The sequence below is a fragment of the Amphiura filiformis genome, chromosome 2 (genome assembly GCF_039555335.1).
Source record: "Amphiura filiformis chromosome 2, Afil_fr2py, whole genome shotgun sequence".
Lineage (NCBI taxonomy): Eukaryota > Metazoa > Echinodermata > Ophiuroidea > Amphilepidida > Amphiuridae > Amphiura > Amphiura filiformis.
Window position 1 is genome coordinate 13,422,269 of NC_092629.1, and position 18,199 is coordinate 13,440,467.

Sequence of the window (18,199 nt, forward strand, 5' to 3'; positions counted from 1 at the left end):
CATTGCATCCCTACATGGGATTTTAATCTTCCTCTTAAAACGGCTGGTCTTACAATGCTACATGCATAACTGTGTACAGTATTTTGCAAGAATGCCTTTTGCTGTTTTGCAGGGTTTAGGCATGCTGTGCGTACACCACGCATTATGCAATCACTATGCTACAGCAAACTATTTTTCTACTCGAGTACAGCAAAAGTCAATCTTGCAAAATACTTATACTCATATAAGTATAAGTGTTATACTCATATTAAGTAATGCTAGTATAAATAATTTCTATTCATTTTAGGAAGCATGGTTTTGTCAAGGTTCAAGTGGCCGGCCAGGGAGAGGAAGAATTGAAGCACATACAGTTGAAATATGCCAGGACTTGCAAGAATGGTAAAAAAAGTAAGCCTTGCAATTAGCTAAACACCACTCCAATGAAGCCTCATTTAGAGAATAAACGATAGGAATTTTTGTTTTTACTACTGTATCCTCTACCGTGTGATAGATGACAGGCAGGTCCAATATTTTGAGTAATGGATGCGGGCGCAGCCGGTACCCACTACGAAAAAAATATTGGACCTGCCTGTCGTCTATCATAGGTAGAGGATAGTAAAAAATGAGGCTAAGTCCATTTTCAAAAAATCAGAAAAATATGAAGATCAAGAGATCCCAAGCTAATTTTTTCAGTTCTTGCAGAGAATTACCTCTTCTTTGATGAAATCCTATTCGGAGAGTCAGGTGACGTTGGCGCGCAATAATACAGGCGTGCAAAAATGTGCGAAAATAGGAAATTTTGACCTTTGACCTCTGTTAACTCGGTGCGCCAACGAAATCCCAAAAATTTTTTGCTGAAAAATGAAACTTGCCATGGAAGTCTTTAATTTCAAACTTGTTCGGACTTGGGATCTTGATGGCGCAGCCCGTTATGATGCTTTGAAGTTTGCACGAGGGCGCTTTTCATCAAATCATTGGATTTGCTGATTTTGTGCGCCATCAAGATCCCATTTTTTTTCTTGGTTTTTGTAATGTAACCATTTGGTACTTTAAAAAAATGCAAAATGCAGGTTGGGATGATGATGGTGCACGATGTTATGCACCTCCAAAGTTTACCATTTGCAAGTAAGGCTCAGAGAGGCTGAAATTTCAAGAATTTTTTCAAGCTGAACGAGGGCGCTGTGCACGCTCATATTTTACATGTGAGTTGTTGGTGCTAATATGTACCAAAATTATTTTTTAGAGAAAATTCTATTTTTTTTTGTATCACAGATGGGTACATAATAAGGGAGATTGGCTCTTAAAGCCCATTACACTGTATATAAACATGGGAAATTTCAAGATGGGGAGAACAAAGAGCATAATGAACCTTACATAGACCCTATCCTCCCCTTCATTATGAATGTGTTTGCCTAGGGATATTCTCCTGTGTAATAGTTTTATCAATAATATATGGATAGACTATTCGCATTGTCTAGTCAAGCATCTGCAGGTCAGACTTTTCTGCATTTAAAAAATAACATTAACATTTTGTTGTTGTTGTTGTTATTTTGGAGGATAGGCCAGTGGTTATTTCTTAACCTATTTATTTAATTAAAAGTGTATGACCTGAAGGACAGCATCATCCCCAACTTTTCACCATCAAAAGGACGAATTTGGTATCAGAAGAAAGCCCATATCTTCTTATTACCCTAGCCAATATTTCCTTCAGATATTATAACCAAAAATGTTTGAAACAATGTGGTCAACCACATTTGCGTACTTTAGTAAAATACCCCATTATAAAGAATTTCATGGAGCGTGCTGACAGTTGACAGCAATATTGGAAACAATCACGGGTACCTATTTTCATTATAACAGTACATGGTAGGGGTGTGTGTGCCATATTGTGTGGATGGCGCTCGTCTGGCTGCTCATCACATCGGGCTGGAAATCAACTTGATTGTTTTACCGTATTTGACTCAAATTTTAAATTTTACTTTATTGCTGCATTTATCTGATCATCAAGAATATTTTGTGCTGCAGAAACTGTTTTAACTGTTATGTTTTGGTGTATTTTACTTCATTTTCGTCTCGACTACTGTGCTCTTTTATACATTGAGCTATTGCGTGTGTACAATCTCCGCATATTTACCGTATCGAAAAAGTATCGACATATCGATTTGTTTATAACTAGTACTTTAACAATTCCTACTCTGCAATACACCAATTCCACGCTGATCAATATTGCGGAAAGTGTGATAAACACCTCAGAACAAGGTTGATGCACAGACATGGAACATCATCAATGAGCTTGGTATATCTGCCAGAAAGAAAACCAGACGCGGCTGTCGAGCGGGTAAATCTAGAAATAAACAGCAAAAAATCCCCTCGATTGTTACAATTAGTCGCGATTCAATACCCAATTGCCAGACGAGCAGGCCTGCAGTGAATCATTCCAATATATCCCTATCAACCATAATCAGCAGAGCGCTCTAAACGAATGTAAAACTGCTGAAAACTTTCCGTAAGACAACCAAACCTCATATTCAAACTAAAGTTGCTACATTCAATGTGATTTTATAATCAGAAAGGAAATTGATATTCTCACCATTCAAGAATCGTTTCTATGTGGTGACGAGCGAGACAATTTTACATTTGCGGACATATGTTACACCTTGCCTAACTTTGACTATTTCCAGTCGCCTAGAAAATCCGGAAGAGGCGGTGGAATTTGTTTCATCCTCAAAAAAGGATACCATCCTGTTATCAATAAGGGTACAGTGTACCCGAGTTTCGAATATATGGATATGACAATCTCCCAAGGATCTTCTGTCAGGGTGTTTAATATATATCGCCCACCACCCTCCTCGGAAAATAAACTTACTCAGTCTATGTTTCTCGAGGAGTTTGGGACATTCCTTGAGACCATTTCAGCCATACCTGTCGTGATAATTCTCCTAGAGGACTTCAACTGCCACGTTAACGACGCAGACGACCGATTTGCCAGAGCCTTCCAAGATCTGTTGGACGCGGTTGGTTTGCAACATCATATCAATGGCGCAATGCATAAATCAGGACATACCTTAGATTTGATGATCAGTCGTGACACATCTAATGTCATCATAGGTGTAGTTGAAATAATTCCAGAGATATTCTCTGATCATTATCCTGTTGGCTGCTACCTCAATCTACAACCCCCCAAAGCACCCAGAAAGACTACGAAATAATCGCAAAATCAGAGACATAGACACAACTGAATTCATGCGTGATATTGAGTCATCGTCACTCGATACTAGTCCTGCATCTGATCTGGAAGAACTGGTTAACCAATATGAAACGGTAATGGGCATGCTCCTCAATAAGCACGCTCCGCTTGTTGAGAAGTCTGTAATTGTCAGACCGCACTGTCCCTGGTACACCGACGAACTACGATTGGCAAAGCAGAAGAAGCGTCAGGAGGAAAGAAAGTACACCAAATCCTAACTTGAAATAGACAAGCAAATTTATGCCGATCATAGCAAAAGCTACAAGACTATGCTTGAGACGGCAAAGCGTAACCATCACCGATCCAAGATAGAGGATTGTGACAGCAAGGAGTTGTTTCGCGTTGTTGACAAGTTATGTAATCCCGCTGCTGAAACTAGCCCTTCCCAAAATTTGCTACATACTTCGATGAAAAAACTCGGAAGATCCGCAATGACTTGCACTTGGTTGATCAAGACATCTTCTGCAACTGGAGGCTCCTGTGTTAGCTCATTTGAGACTTTTCGTGAACTTTCAGGTGATGACATCCGCGAAATCATTATGGATTCTCTCACGAAAAGCTGTCCGCTTCATCCTATCCCAACTGATCTCTTCAAAAAATGCATGGAGAGTCTTCTCCCTGTAGTCACCAAAATAATCAACCAGTCGCTGTCTCTAGGAACTGTGCCTTCGAGTTTTAAAACAGCAAGAGTGTCTCTGTCGCTGAAGAAATCAAATTTGGACAAGAGCGTTTTCAAGAATTATCGCCCGGTTTCTCAATTGCAGTTCATGGGTAAACTTCTGGAGAGGTGTTGCCTGACACAAGTTCAAGAGTACTCTATGTCCAATGATCTTAACGCGGAAGCCCAATCTGCGTACATGCCCAATCATTCAATAGAAACGGCATTACTATGTGTCCAAAACGACATCTTGCAAGGACTTGACAAACATCAGGAAGCAGCGCTGATCCTACTGGACCCAAGCGCTGCTTTTGACACCATGCATAGACTAGGTAAGACCACACCATTCTCCTTGACAGACTTCAAGAGCGCTATGGTATTTGCGGTGCAGTTCATTCCTGGTTTCGCTCATTTGGATAGTTGAACTCAAACAGTTATCATTGGTGATTCTGAATCGCGTCCTCGAAATCTTGTTTATGGTGTGCCTCAGGGTTCGGTTGCAGGAGCTCAACTTTTCACATTCTATAGTGCCCCACTCAGTGACATTATAAAGAGCCACAACACCAGCCATATCATGTATGCGGATGACACCCAAGTTGACCTTCTTTTCCATTCAGATGACAAAGACTCCGCCATTCACCAAGTTGAACAGTGCGTGAAAGACAAAAAAGCCTGGGCTGTCACTAACAAGTTGCAATTTAATGACTCTAAGACTGAGGTACTGCACCAGCTGTAACATATCGATCCAGTAATTATCAGCGATTCCGTTGTTACCCCCATGTTCGCAGGCTCGCAACCTTGGAGTAGTGTTTGACGAACATATCACGATGGAATCTCATATTTCCAACATCCTTTGTGCAGGGTGGGCATGCATCTATAAACTGGGCAAGATCAGGATGTTTTTGGACCGCTCATCTACTGAAAGGCTAGTGCATGCATACATAACATCTCGTATTGACTCATGCAACGGCTTACTTGCTGGACTACCCACAAAACAATTGCATCGCCTTCAAAGACTCCAGAATGCCGCTGCCAAACTTGTTTCGTGTACTAAGCTGTGCCAGCACATCACCCCAGTTCTCCTTGAACTACACTGGCTGCCAGTTTGTAAACGAGTTCAGTACAAGGTCTTACTTCTGACTTTTAAGTGTCTTCACGATCTTGCCCCATCATACTTGAAGGAACTGATCAATTGGTACGAGCCCGCGCATGCTCTTCACTCAGCATCTCAAAACCTTCTGAAGCAACCGTCTCGAATGCCGCAGAGTCTCACTTATGGCGCAAGAGCTTTTGCTGCGTACGCTCCTGCATTGTGGAATGAGCTTCCTACGAGTATCAGGCATCAGAATACCATTGGACAATTAATTTAAATCAGTTCTAAAAACAAATTTGTTTGAGCAATATTTTATGTAATTGTTTCTTGTTCTGCATGAAGATCGTGTGTTATGCAGCTTTCGGATTGTTTCTCAATTGTTTCTGTTCAAGTTATCAGTAATAGCTTTGTTTTTATTATGCTTCTGTTCCCTTGTTCGTGGTGTCTGCTCCTTGGCGTTTGTTTGTTGTTCCTTTTTTCTACTCGGAAACAATTTATTTGGCTAATTGTTGCAGGCACCCATGCGGGGGACCAGTTAAGTTTTGGTGCATTGCATTTCTAATGCATGCATCGCCCAGTGGTTTTTGTTCCTCCCCGGATGGGTTTTTGCATGCATCAGCACAATGTGAACGTTCCTCGCATAACCATTTTCCAGTAGTATTTTTAATTGTTATTACAATATTATATATGCTTGCCTTATATGTATGTTTTTGAATGCAATTGTATAAGAAATATTATTCTATGGTATAACTTTTTTAAGCAATGTTTTGATGCTATTACTGCCTTGATTATATGTGGCATGTTGTATGATTTTATCTATTGTAGTTAATTATACGCTCACTTACTCATTACCCCAGGGTTCCATCATTGGCCCTCAGTGTTTCATCATGTATACCGTTCCCGTTGGTGAAATCATTCGTCGTTACAACATATGCTTTCATTGTTATGCTGACGATATACAGCTTTATGCTGCCTTTGACCCTAAAGTCAGTGGTGACCGTGAGCGTGTGCTCAATAACATGTCTGCTTGTATTTCTGATATTAACTCTTGGATGGTTAATAACAAGCTGCAGCTCAATCAGGACAAAACGGAATTTTTCATCATTGCCACCAATAGAGCTCTCAATAAGCTTCCCGTCATTGAGCTGAGCTTGGGTAACCACTCAATCAAACCATCTGCCAATGTTAAGAACTTAGGTGTTGTTTTTGATGGAGCTCTTAATATGTCTTCCCATATTAGCAATCTTTGTAAAACCCTCAACTTTCACATCCGTAACTTATGGCGGATACGACGTTTTCTCAGTCAGGATGCGTGTCATCATGCCGTCAGAGCACTTGTCTTGTCTCGCATAGACTATGCCAACTCCCTCATGTATGGTGCCCGTGAAATGGATCTAAAACGGCTGCAGCGTCTCCAAAATAAAGCAGCCAGGCTGATCTTCGCATGTGGACGAGACAGGTGCTCTGCCGATTTGTTGAATACCCTCCATTGGCTCCCGGTGAAAGAAAGAATTAATTTCAAAATCATGTTGCACATATACAACTGCATATCAGGTACTGCTCCGGCATATCTACAAGATCTTGTCACGTTTTATAATCATCCAGATTCATCTAGAAGCAGTCGCAGGCTTCGCTCATCATCTGACAAAACAAGGCTCTATACAGTTCGCTCTAGTAAAAGAGCCGGGGATTGCTGTTTCACCGTTTTCGGGCCCCAGCACTGGAACAAGCTCCCTGTTTATGTCAGAGAAGCGGAATCTGTGGCTGCTTTTAAACGTCTTCTGAAGACGTATCTTTTTTCCAAATCAGTAATTTCTTGTTGTTGTTTTTATTTAGTTTTTTTCTTGTGTATTTTGTGTTGGAGCAAAAGCGCTGTGTTATCTGTAGAGCGCTATAGAAATGTCCTGTAATAATAATAATAATAATAATAATTACTTTTGTATTATACTGTTATAGAATTTATTTGTAATTTGAATTTCGCTGTTGTTTTAAAAACCTGTTTTTATAGCGCCTAGAGGCCGCCTTTGCATGCATTAGTGCGCTTTTAATAAATGTCTTTTATTATTATTATTATGTGTGATCAGGGTTTGTTCAGAATTATTGTAAGACTCGTGAACTTGTGCTTGTGCATTTTGCATTCACTGGTTGGGTCTGGATGAACCAACTGTGTAAACAAACAATTGAATACACTAATATCAATTGTAAATTACCTCTCTGTCTTTCAGATAAAACAGAAAAGAAACCTGAGAAGGACACTGGAGAAGATACATCAGAAGTGACGAAATTCAGGAAAAATAGAATGGCTAAAGCTCAACAAAACTAGGTGAAAAGCTCATCTTTGGCAGAAATATTAACTCAGTTTCCAAGAATTCTGAGTATTGGAATGGTATGTACTCTATATAGACCACTTCACATGTTTTTATATTACTTTGCACAACTGCAGGGCAAGAGTATCAATATTTAAAATAGGTATTTATAATTAGGTATAATTTACAGTGCCTGTTTTAGATTATTTTATTCAATTCAATTTAAAAACAAATATGGTAGTAATAATGGTAGAATTCAACAGAAGAATGTGTAAGTGATGCCAATCATGACATGTGAAAGGAAAACAGCATTTTATTGCTGACTTTTATTGTATGAAAAGTCAACTCAGCAACTCAAGGCAAGTAGTTATTGATTTATTAATCAAATATTGGTTTTCCCTCAATTTTGACTGTAACTCCACAACTGTTGTCTGTGCTGAAATAAAAACTTCCAGTGCAGTAGTCGTAGCCCTTGCCCATATAATATACATATCTTGCTTGTCATCAATGCTCTATAACTTTTGAGAAAAGTGCAAACATAGGCACAAAATTGGCCAGGGTGTAGTACCCCTTAAATGTTGCATTCCACGGGCAGGCATAACTGGCCTTTTACCTGACAGTGACAGGATACATGTGCATGTAGTAATCCTGTTTTGATCAGGGTTTGTCACCAGATTCACTCACATCACCATACACAATCGGCCTTTGACCGCATCCCTCCTCTAATCAACCTACTTCCTCGCCTCCTTTACTTGTTTCTTCTACATCTTCTTTGGTTTCCCCTGCTTCCTTGGACCTTTTAAAATTTGAAGACATCCTCATTGGCAGGAGAGGGTTCGATCGGACGAGGTCTGACAACCAAAATAATTGTTTATTTGCCTATTTACAGACAGAAAATGTAAATAAATAATGATGCATGTTATATTTTGGTTTGCAGATTGAGCAGGAATTCACAATAATGTACCCTGAGAAGACAAGTAAAGCATTGGCCCGAGGTGTCTGGTGTTTATTTGAGATACTTGAACACCAAAGAGCCTGGATGGACTGTTGATTGAGTTGGTAAAGATGATTTAGGAAAACGAACGAAAGGTAAGCTTTTCTAGTACATTTTTAAAGGAGCTCATCACAGGGTTGTCTGGAAAAAAAACTTGGTTTGTCTCCATAATTAACAAAATGATAAAACAACATTAGTCTTTATCATAAGCAGAAAAATATATTGTTTTGCAATTTCATGAATATAATTGAACTAAAATAAGAAAACAGGTGCATTACACTGAGTGAAGACGGGTCATGCATCAACAGGTATTCATAGCCTAGAATTAAATTTGCCTAACTTTGCCTATACATATTGCACTAAAAACTATACTTTGAGCGTAAACTGGAGATGTTCTATAGTTTCAATAGGGTTTTGTCTAGATCCAAACGAAAACCTAACGATATACTGAAATTTGTAAGAAATGTTGACCTACATTTAACCTCATTAAACATTATCACCTCTGGAGAATATGAAGGGGTATGTAACATGCTTTTTGGGATCTTTTAATTGCCCTTTAAGGGGGTACTACACCCCTGACCAATTTAGTGCCTATTTTTGCATTACTACTTACTACTGCACTGAAAATTCAGCAACTCAAGGCAAGTAGTTATTGATTTATTGATCAAATACTGAGTTTCCCTCATTTTGACTGTAACCCCACAACAGTTGTCTGTGCTGAAATAAAATTTCCAGTGCAGTAGTTGTAGTCCTTGCCCCTATAATATACATATCTTACTTGTCACCAATGCGCTATAATTTTTGAGAAAAATGCAAAAATAGGCAAACAAAATTTGGCAGGGGTGTAGTACCCCCTTAATGAGATTTTGTCAGGACTCAGGAGTATATAAGATGACTGAAGTGTAAGATTGTTGCCAACATTTAATGTTGCCCCCCTAACAAAACACCAAAAAGGTAATTTCAAGCAAGATTCCAGCAAGAATTCCAGATTCCAGCAAGCCAAATTTTCATGTACAAAAGGCAAAATTCCTCCAATTTCCAAGATTTCTCTAACTTTTCTCCAAATTCCCCATTTTTCCTATAAATGCCCCTGTACATGTAAATGTTATTAATTTAGGCATGTCTTTGCCATGGCTTAAAAAAGTGGGGAATTTTGGATGCTCCCAGGAAATCTTGATATTTGGAGGAAATCTTGAAATTTAGAGAGGGAAATTTTTCTTTTGGGTAGGCCCTACATATGCTCGTACAATGTAAGAATCTATAGAAAGTTGTGGAATTACTTTAGCATGCTTGAATTTTGCTTCCTGGGAAATAAATTTTTTTGAGCCCTGGTGTGCATGCTTAAGATGAGCGTACATGCATTTTGCAAACGTGAATTTTGCAAACATGCTTATACGTACATGTGTATTATGATGCCTGCATTTGAATGAAGCAACAGAAAAGCAAACTTATTCAGATTTTGTCAAATCTACAGCACAAATTGTAGACTCATGTTTCTGGTGTATTGTTATTTTATGTACATTACAATGATGTGAAAAATAGTGATTTCAAGGAAATATAGAGAGTGCTCGATTTTGTAAAGAACACACATCTTGTCTATAAAATAGGCCAAGTCATTCTATAAATATAGGCCAGTACCTCTATTTTCTTGAATGTATTGTAACTTAATTCTTGACAGCAACATCAATATTGTGTTGTATTGGGCATCATTTTAATCTACATGCATGTGAATATGATTGTGTGTTTACTCTAGCTAGGGATAACAATAACTGTTGCAGAATGTTTTAATGTGGTATAATATACGAGGGCCGGTCAAAAAGTTTGTAGAACTCGGTATGCTACTTTGTCGCACGGTATTGCATTTGGTCTCATTTGAAAGCTTGTTCCTTCAAAACATTACTGCAAAGATATTATATTTTTGCATCACTGTATGGTCGAATCCAACGAAAAGTGTACACGGCATGTTCAGGGCCATAACTTAAAAGTATTAATCAATTGGCATTCGTTTTTGTATTGTGTTTATTCGCCTTGATCATACGCTTCGCGCCATATATAATAAGACCCCTTCTGTGAAAAACTTAGACACAGAGACCCCAAAACATGCTATTTTTACCCATTTTTTCAAAATATTTCTTAAAGTATTTTTAAAAACATCTAAATCAGTTATGAAAAGAAGTCATTGGATTGAATCTAAATTGATTTCCTGAAAGGTGTGTATTCAAAGATTGCCTGTTCAATTTTTCACATATTTGTACATAATTATGAATTTTTGGTGATCATTTTTTGAGTGGTATTTTTTTACATTACCTACGAATACAATTTTTCATAGCACTAGATATATCTTTAAAAAATGGAAATCACAAATAAATGCGCAATTGATACAAGCTTTGATATGTCCAATACTGAAATGCATTGCATTCGGACATCTTTATTAGTGTGTTTAGCTGCCAGAAATTCTAAATGGCACAAAGGTAGGTTTGGTAAAAAATATGCATTACCTCCGAATACATGTTAAAAGCTGTGCCATTTCCACAAAGTGAGAGAATAGTAAACAATAGTTAAGCAATAGGTGCAGGGTAACACACTCTTTATTTCTACCAAGTTTCAATAACCTGCGTTTAAATATTTCTGAGATGTCAACAATAAAAGCAAGTATTCGTAGGTAAATTTCGGTAACCGAATGTTACCTACGAATACACTTTGACATCATGACAGTATTGTGAAACACCGCCATTCATGCCAATGCCCATATTGGTACATAACGAAGGCCTGTATGTTTGCTATCAAATCATATGTCAATGAAAGTTGCGAATTCACATACATGCCCACCATGCAAAACTGAATACGGCTTAATTGGTGAAAAATATGTACTGAAATAGACGACGGTCTGCTCATTTGAAAGAAAAATCAGATTCAAAGAAGATTAGAAGGGGATAAATACTTGGATTTGTCAACTGTCATGTGTGCTTCATTTTAAATGTTTACCGACCTTCTGGTTTCTGAGTAATTTGTGTCCAAATTGATTTATTCGAAGGTAACTTTTGACGTTTTCGCTAAGGTTACCTACGAATACCATGGAAAAACGACTGTTCTCATTGTCTCATGATCTAGACAACACATTGATGGACCCTGGTATAAAGCAAATTGTAGTTGCCCTCAAACGAAAGGCCACAAGACGTAACTGACTCCAAGATGGACTTCACAAGTCTGCAATCACGGTTTTAAGCGATTTGTGTGCAATTAAGCAAATTAAAGTCACTTTAGTGCCTTTGCTTCTTACTTCAATCCTCTTTCAACCGCTGTGAACCGACATTGCTAATACATGATAGGGTCTAAAGTATCAATAAACGCACATAAAGAAAATAATACATTCAAAGTGCTTTATGAAATGAAGTTTTGATTGCGATATCCACCAAAAGTCTAATTCTTACCTACAAATACTGAAATGTTACTTACGAATACAGCATAATACATGACATGTGTAATGAAGTGTCCCTACCAATGGAAATTAATTGTCAAAAACTTTAAGCGGTACCCTAGGACACTATTATTACCCATATACGGATTCATTCAACAATTATTTATTATGTAAAATTGCTGATTAACTACTTGTATATCAAAATGAAGTGGTCAAAATCTCGCTAAAAGCATCAAAAAAATTTTGATCTAAGGTATAGCATTTATTCATTTGGACGTACCATCTGAAAGAGATCTAAAAACTACAATTTTATTAATTCATTACCATAATAGCAAAATTTAAACCTATAAACTCAATATAGATATTGTTAAATCGCTCATGTTACCTACGAATACCCGGGTTTCTTCACCTTTTCATTGTATAAAGCGTTAGGTGTATGCGTATAATTCCTAATATTCTTGAAAACATATATCATACTCGTTCTTATACAATGTGTAAATTGATTCATACTCATTTGATAAATAAAATACAGAAACTGACCTAAACTTCATTTTCAAACATAAACTAGCATAAATTGACTAAGATCATATTGATCGCGTTATAAAAATAAAAACAAATATTTTCTGGTTGAGTTAGCATTTTCCTGACACCCTGTGGTCTACATTACACGAAAAAAGCGTTAATGGGAATATTCCATTTGTTTTAGGTTGATTAGTATTGCGATAGTGAAAGCATCCTTGTGGTATTCGTAGGTAACATTGGGTTTTGATATCACATTTACTATCACACGTCCTGGATTTATTTTTCAAGATTAGTAATGGCACTTTTGGATCCTATAAGGCCAATATGTCATCAATCAATGGGCAAAAGGAAAAAATTGTGGAGACATTTTTATTTCGGATTTTTATTTTTGGCCCGTGGACACTTTTGGTTGGATTCGACCGTATACGGGCAGGACACTGTTCAGAGGAAGCCTACCTCCATGAATTCCCGGGTACTACCAGAAATGAATACAGGGTCATCATGGAAATTTCTCCCGACGGTGGAGAAAACTCAAATGAACTTTAACAATGTACAGTTATTGTAAATGGTAATGAAGTACTTGGTATTCAATAGCAACGAAATGATTTTTAGAGTTCAAGAATGGAGTGAGCGTGCTTGAAGATCATCCAAGGTCCAAAAGACTTGCTGACGTCACCACTAGTGATATACGTGCTGGTACAGTGGCATTGATAATGAATAAAGAGCCGAATAAGAAAGATGAGATAGCCACAAAATATGACAACTCGGATGAATGTGTTTTCAATATTAATCCATTAACATTTGGGTATTCCAGGGTGTCTTCTCGATGGGGTCCCAGAATCTTCATGCACAAAATAATACCAGTTGACATATTAAGGTCCACACCTTCTATACATTTAGAATGAGGACCAAGGCAAATTTAATCTATATGTGGCTAAAGGTGATAAGGCATACATTAATCACTGGAATTATGACACCCCTCAGAAGATCATCGCTCGGTCACCGTAGTGCAAGATCTTCATCGCTGTTTCTGACATCCAGGGATAGTCTTGATGACAGATCATTTGCCAAATGAAAGTAAAATCATAGGCATATATCATACAAATTTTGATAGCAAAATTGAGGCAAACAATCATGTGGAGGAGGTTGATGGTAGGAATGTGGCTGTTCTCGGATTGTGTCCTGTACACTATTCTTAGTTTGTCAAGCTGCCATTCACGACAGAGGGGCCAGTTATTTAAAGTAACCATATATTGTGGTTCAGGCATGACTTCCAGTTAGTGAAACCTATTTTAGAATTTTAAGTCCTACTTTCATAATATCAGGTTTGGTGGTGATCAATGCTAGTGAGCCTTCACTGAAGAATGGCTCAAGGAGCTATCAGAAGACTTCCATTTTATTGACATAAAAGGTTTCAAGAAAAATTGCGACGGGTACATTACGGTATGTAGTGACCATGCTCAAGAGAGAGATAGAAAGGATTTGGCTAGTACTCTTTCAAGTACCTTGTTCTACGAACTTATTGACCGCCCCTCGTAGCATTAGCTTTTATTATCAATCTAAATGCTTCAGTGTATCCTAATTACATTGTTAAATATACCTCAACAAAAGATTTGTTACCATTAATAATTTTCATTTCAGATGAGCAAGTAAACACTGCTCTGCAGTTGTTACCTTTAATCATGAAAGGAAGGTCTAAAGGTGGGAAAGGAAGGTGCGGCTATGCAGCATCACTTGCTTCATTTACAGACCAAAAGAGTGTAAGTGCTGCAGTAAAGACAAAAAACATCTTATTTTTACTACATGTACTGATAGGGTTGCTGATTTTTTTAATAAGGTTTTATTAGTTTGTCTAAATAGAACCAATTTACCTCCGCAGAGAGTGGTCTGTCCTAGTGTTGCTATGGTGTCGTTTACATCCGAGTTTGCAATGCCAATCGGTTTTGACGTAACTCAGACAAAAACACATATTTATGTGGTTAGGGTTATTTTAATTCACATGTGTAGAGCAATAGCCCTAACCGTACTGTATCTCACTATGTCTCACTGGAAAATGACATCTGCGCATGCGTGCACGTGTGATGACGTCATGATCCTCGCTCATGATTAGGGAGGGAAAAGCTAAACGGTTAGCTTTCCTCGTCGGTAGCGTGCATCGGGTGGCCGAGGTGTTTTCATTATTTGGTCAAGGAAAATTCAAGAGTCTTGAATATTGATGACCAAATTCCAGTAAATATCAGAATTTTGTATTGAAATGAGTTAACAAATGCCAGAGATTTAGCAAAAGTTTGATATGCCAATTTCAAATTTGTTTTTTATTAAGTGTTGATCTGAATTTTTTTAAATTTAGGTCAATGAAGTTAAGTCCTGGAAAATCCAGAGAACGTAGAAAGCTGTGGGAACCCTGTTCTGAAATTCCTTATTTATTATACACTATATTAATACAATAATGTGTTATTTTATTTCCTCTGCAGGAAAATTGCAACATTGACACATTTGAGTGCAATTAGTGCAACAGAGAAGCCACAGCCCTATGTCTTGTTACTGAAACAGACTGACACCTATAGCTAGACAGGTCTTTGTGATAATTGAACGTAGGGCCATGTCCACTCCACCTGTATTGAAGGCAATAGACATTTGTTTTAAGACTCACTACTACGTCCTGGGATTGAAATATCAAAGTCATTGCCAGGCAGTGTGGCAATTCATGGAGGCAGTGGTGTTTCAGATGGCTCCTAAACAGGAGATATATAGCTGCGTGAGAGAGTTCAATGCATTTTTTAACATTGTTCAGTCTTACAACTCCAGCACCTAATAAGTACTGTACAAACCTCTATGTAACTCAATAATGAGTTCACCTTGGGCCTATAATGTTTGGGCACCATATCCTGCAGCAGAGATTACATACCTTGTTCACTTATGTTTGTACCAATCAAAAACCAAAGCTTCTGATTATGAAGAGTTTTGAGTGCATCTTTAAAACATGTTCACTTAGGCTTGAACCAATCAAGAACCAAGGCTGGTTGTGATTATGAGTAGTTTTGAGTAAACTTTGAAAACTTGTTCACTTATGTTTGTGCCAATCAAGAACCAAAGCTTGTGATTATAAAGAGTTTTGAGTGAATCTTTAAAATGTGTTCACAACCAAGGCTTGTTGTGATTATGAGTAGTTTTGAATGGACCATTAAAAAGTGTTCACTTAGGCTTGCACAATCAAGAGCCAAAGCTGGTTGTGATTGTGTGTAGTTTTCGGTAAACAATGAAAATTTGTTAACTTATGCTTGTACCAATCAAGAGCCGAAGCTGGTATTTGTGAAGAGTTTTGAGTGAATCTTTAAAAAGTGTTCACTTAGGCTTGAACCAATCAAAAACCAAGGCTGGTTGTGATTATGAGTAGTTTTAAGTAAACCATGAAAACTTGTTGTTCACTTATGCTTGTACCAATCAAGAACCAATACTGGATGTGATAATGAGTAGTTATGATTGAACCATTAAAAAGTGTTCACTTAGGCTTGCACCAATCAAGAACTGAGGCTGGTTTTTGATAACTTGTTGTTCACTTATGCTTGTACCAATCAAGAACCAAAACTGGATGTGATAATGAGTAGTTATGATTGTACCATTAAAAAGTGTTCACTTAGGCTTGCAACCACCAATCAAGAACCGAGGCTGGTTTGTGATCATGAGTGGATTTAAGTAAACCATGATAATTTGTTGTTCACTTGTACCAATCAAGAACCAAAACTGGATGTGATAATGAGTAGTTATGATTGAACCATTAAAAGTGTTCACTTAGGCTTGCACCAATCAAGAACTGAGGCTGGTTTTTGATAACTTGTTGTTCACTTATGCTTGTACCAATCAAGAACCAAAACTGGATGTGATAATGAGTAGTTATGATTGTACCATTAAAAAGTGTTCACTTAGGCTTGCAACCACCAATCAAGAACCGAGGCTGGTTTGTGATCATGAGTGGATTTAAGTAAACCATGATAATTTGTTGTTCACTTGTACCAATCAAGAACCAAAACTGGATGTGATAATGAGTAGTTATGATTGAACCATTAAAAGTGTTCACTTAGGCTTGCACCAATCAAGAACCAAGGCTGGACCTTGTGTGATCATGAGTAGTTTTGAGTAAACACTTGTTTGTACCAATCATGAACCAAAGGTTGTGATTATGAGTAGTGAAATTGACTGAACCTTACAAAAGTGTTCACTTAGGCTTACACCAATTAAGAACCAAGGCTGGTTTGTGATTATGAGTAGTTTTAAACCATGAACACTTGTTGTTCACTTACCAATCAAGAAACAAAGCTGGTTGTGATTATGAATAGTTTTGAGTGAATATCTCAAAAAAGGTTTGTACCAATCAAGAACCAAATAACCATAATCAAGAACCAAAGCTTGTGATTATGAATACATACCAAGATCATTATGGCCAGTTAATGGATACTTCTATAGCAGAGTACCTGCATAGCTACTCCAAGCTAGAATAGTGCTGGGGTACTTCAGAGCTACTCTGCGGCTTGTCTACCATGAGCTACGGCATGTGCAGCTAATTCGCCATGAGCGACCTCATTGTAAAGTAGCACCAGAGTAGCTCTGAAGTACCACCAGCGCAACTCCAGCGTGGTGTTGCCTTGGCAAGCAGGGTTTTCTTTAAGCATTTTGCTGAAGGGGTATTTTCAAATTTTTTGACCCTTTCAATTGTGAATTTTTCCTCTGAAGGAGTCAAAAACATTGCCCAAGGGGTATTTTTATAATATTATTTTTGAAGACATTTTAAACAATATGTGTACGCCACTGTTTGGAGCAGTGGCGGATCTAGAGCAGTCAGAAGGGGGTGAGGCCAATTTTAGAAGAAAGTAGTAATATTTAAAAATGCCCCCTGAGAAGTAAGAAACTTTTGCAAAATGAAGACCTAATTGAAAGCAATTTGGTGGACCATTTTGGAACTATTACTGTGTAAAATTGAAGTTTGAACAGTTGAAAAGCCGAAAATAGTGAAATGACGGTATATACAGCCTTTCGTTGTCACGTTTTCCCCATTAGACCTATAAATCGTGTTAAACATAGGGCCTAAATTGGCAAATGTCGAAAGCAGAAGCGAAATCAGTGGTCACTTGTTTATCCACTACGCATGGGGGTGTCTGATGTTCCCCCCTGGGAGGGAAAATTTTGCAAAATTAAAGTCCAATTGAAGACATATTTGGTGCATCATTTAAACAGAAAAAGGACCCGAACCCAATTTGCAAGATTTCAAACTGACACTATACAATTTTAGAGACTCGCAATCACTAAAACATACATGGATCGATGCTGACAAAATGTGATGGGCCCTACATATCGGGAGTAGGTCCTAAATGCCAAAAGCAGAGAATAAATGCACAATATCGGTGTTTCTCTATTCAAATCTTGCAATAGGCCTATCTGAACGCGTACGTTTTCAAGATTTTGTACGCATTGGACTTTGGGACTATGGATTTGAAGGAGTCAGAAAAGTACCTGAACGCGTAAATACGCGTGTTTTGTGCGTTAAAGTAAACCCTGATGGCAAGACACTGCTATAGTAGCACCCAATAACTAGCCATAGGAATCTTAGTGTGCAGTTTTGATATAAAATTGGATGGATTGAGCATGATACACAAAGATATTGGTCAAGCTGTGAGTTAAAGATATCTCTTAAACTCACAGCGAGACCAATATCTTTGAGTATCGTGTGAAAGGATCCATTCGATTTTATCATTATTATGCTTTGAGAATCTAATTTTGGTCAAAAAATGAGATTTTTGGTCAAAAATGTGATATTTGGTCAAAATTGTGATTTTTGGTCAAAATTGTGATTTTTGGTCAAAATGTAATTTTTGGTCAAAAATGTGATTTTCTCCATTACATTTTGTAACCATTTAAAGTGGGTTGTTAAACAGTGTTACGATATCTACACGCTACATGTACGGTGATCGTGGACTGTAAGCAGAT

The 18,199-nt window shown here is 37.7% G+C and overlaps 1 long non-coding RNA gene across 3 annotated transcripts in view; it reads left to right on the top strand.

The window, feature by feature from the left end:
- LOC140145913 (uncharacterized) overlaps nt 1–17,634 on the top strand; it is a 47,837-nt gene extending 30,203 nt beyond the window's left edge. For all 3 annotated transcript variants that reach the window (XR_011858147.1, XR_011858146.1, XR_011858148.1), the window contains exons 4-8: nt 287–387; nt 7,203–7,363; nt 8,221–8,372; nt 13,859–13,977; nt 14,692–17,634. This is a non-coding gene — a long non-coding RNA (uncharacterized lncRNA). The remainder of the gene's footprint in view (nt 1–286; nt 388–7,202; nt 7,364–8,220; nt 8,373–13,858; nt 13,978–14,691) is intronic.
- Nucleotides 17,635–18,199: the final 565 nt, after the last annotated feature.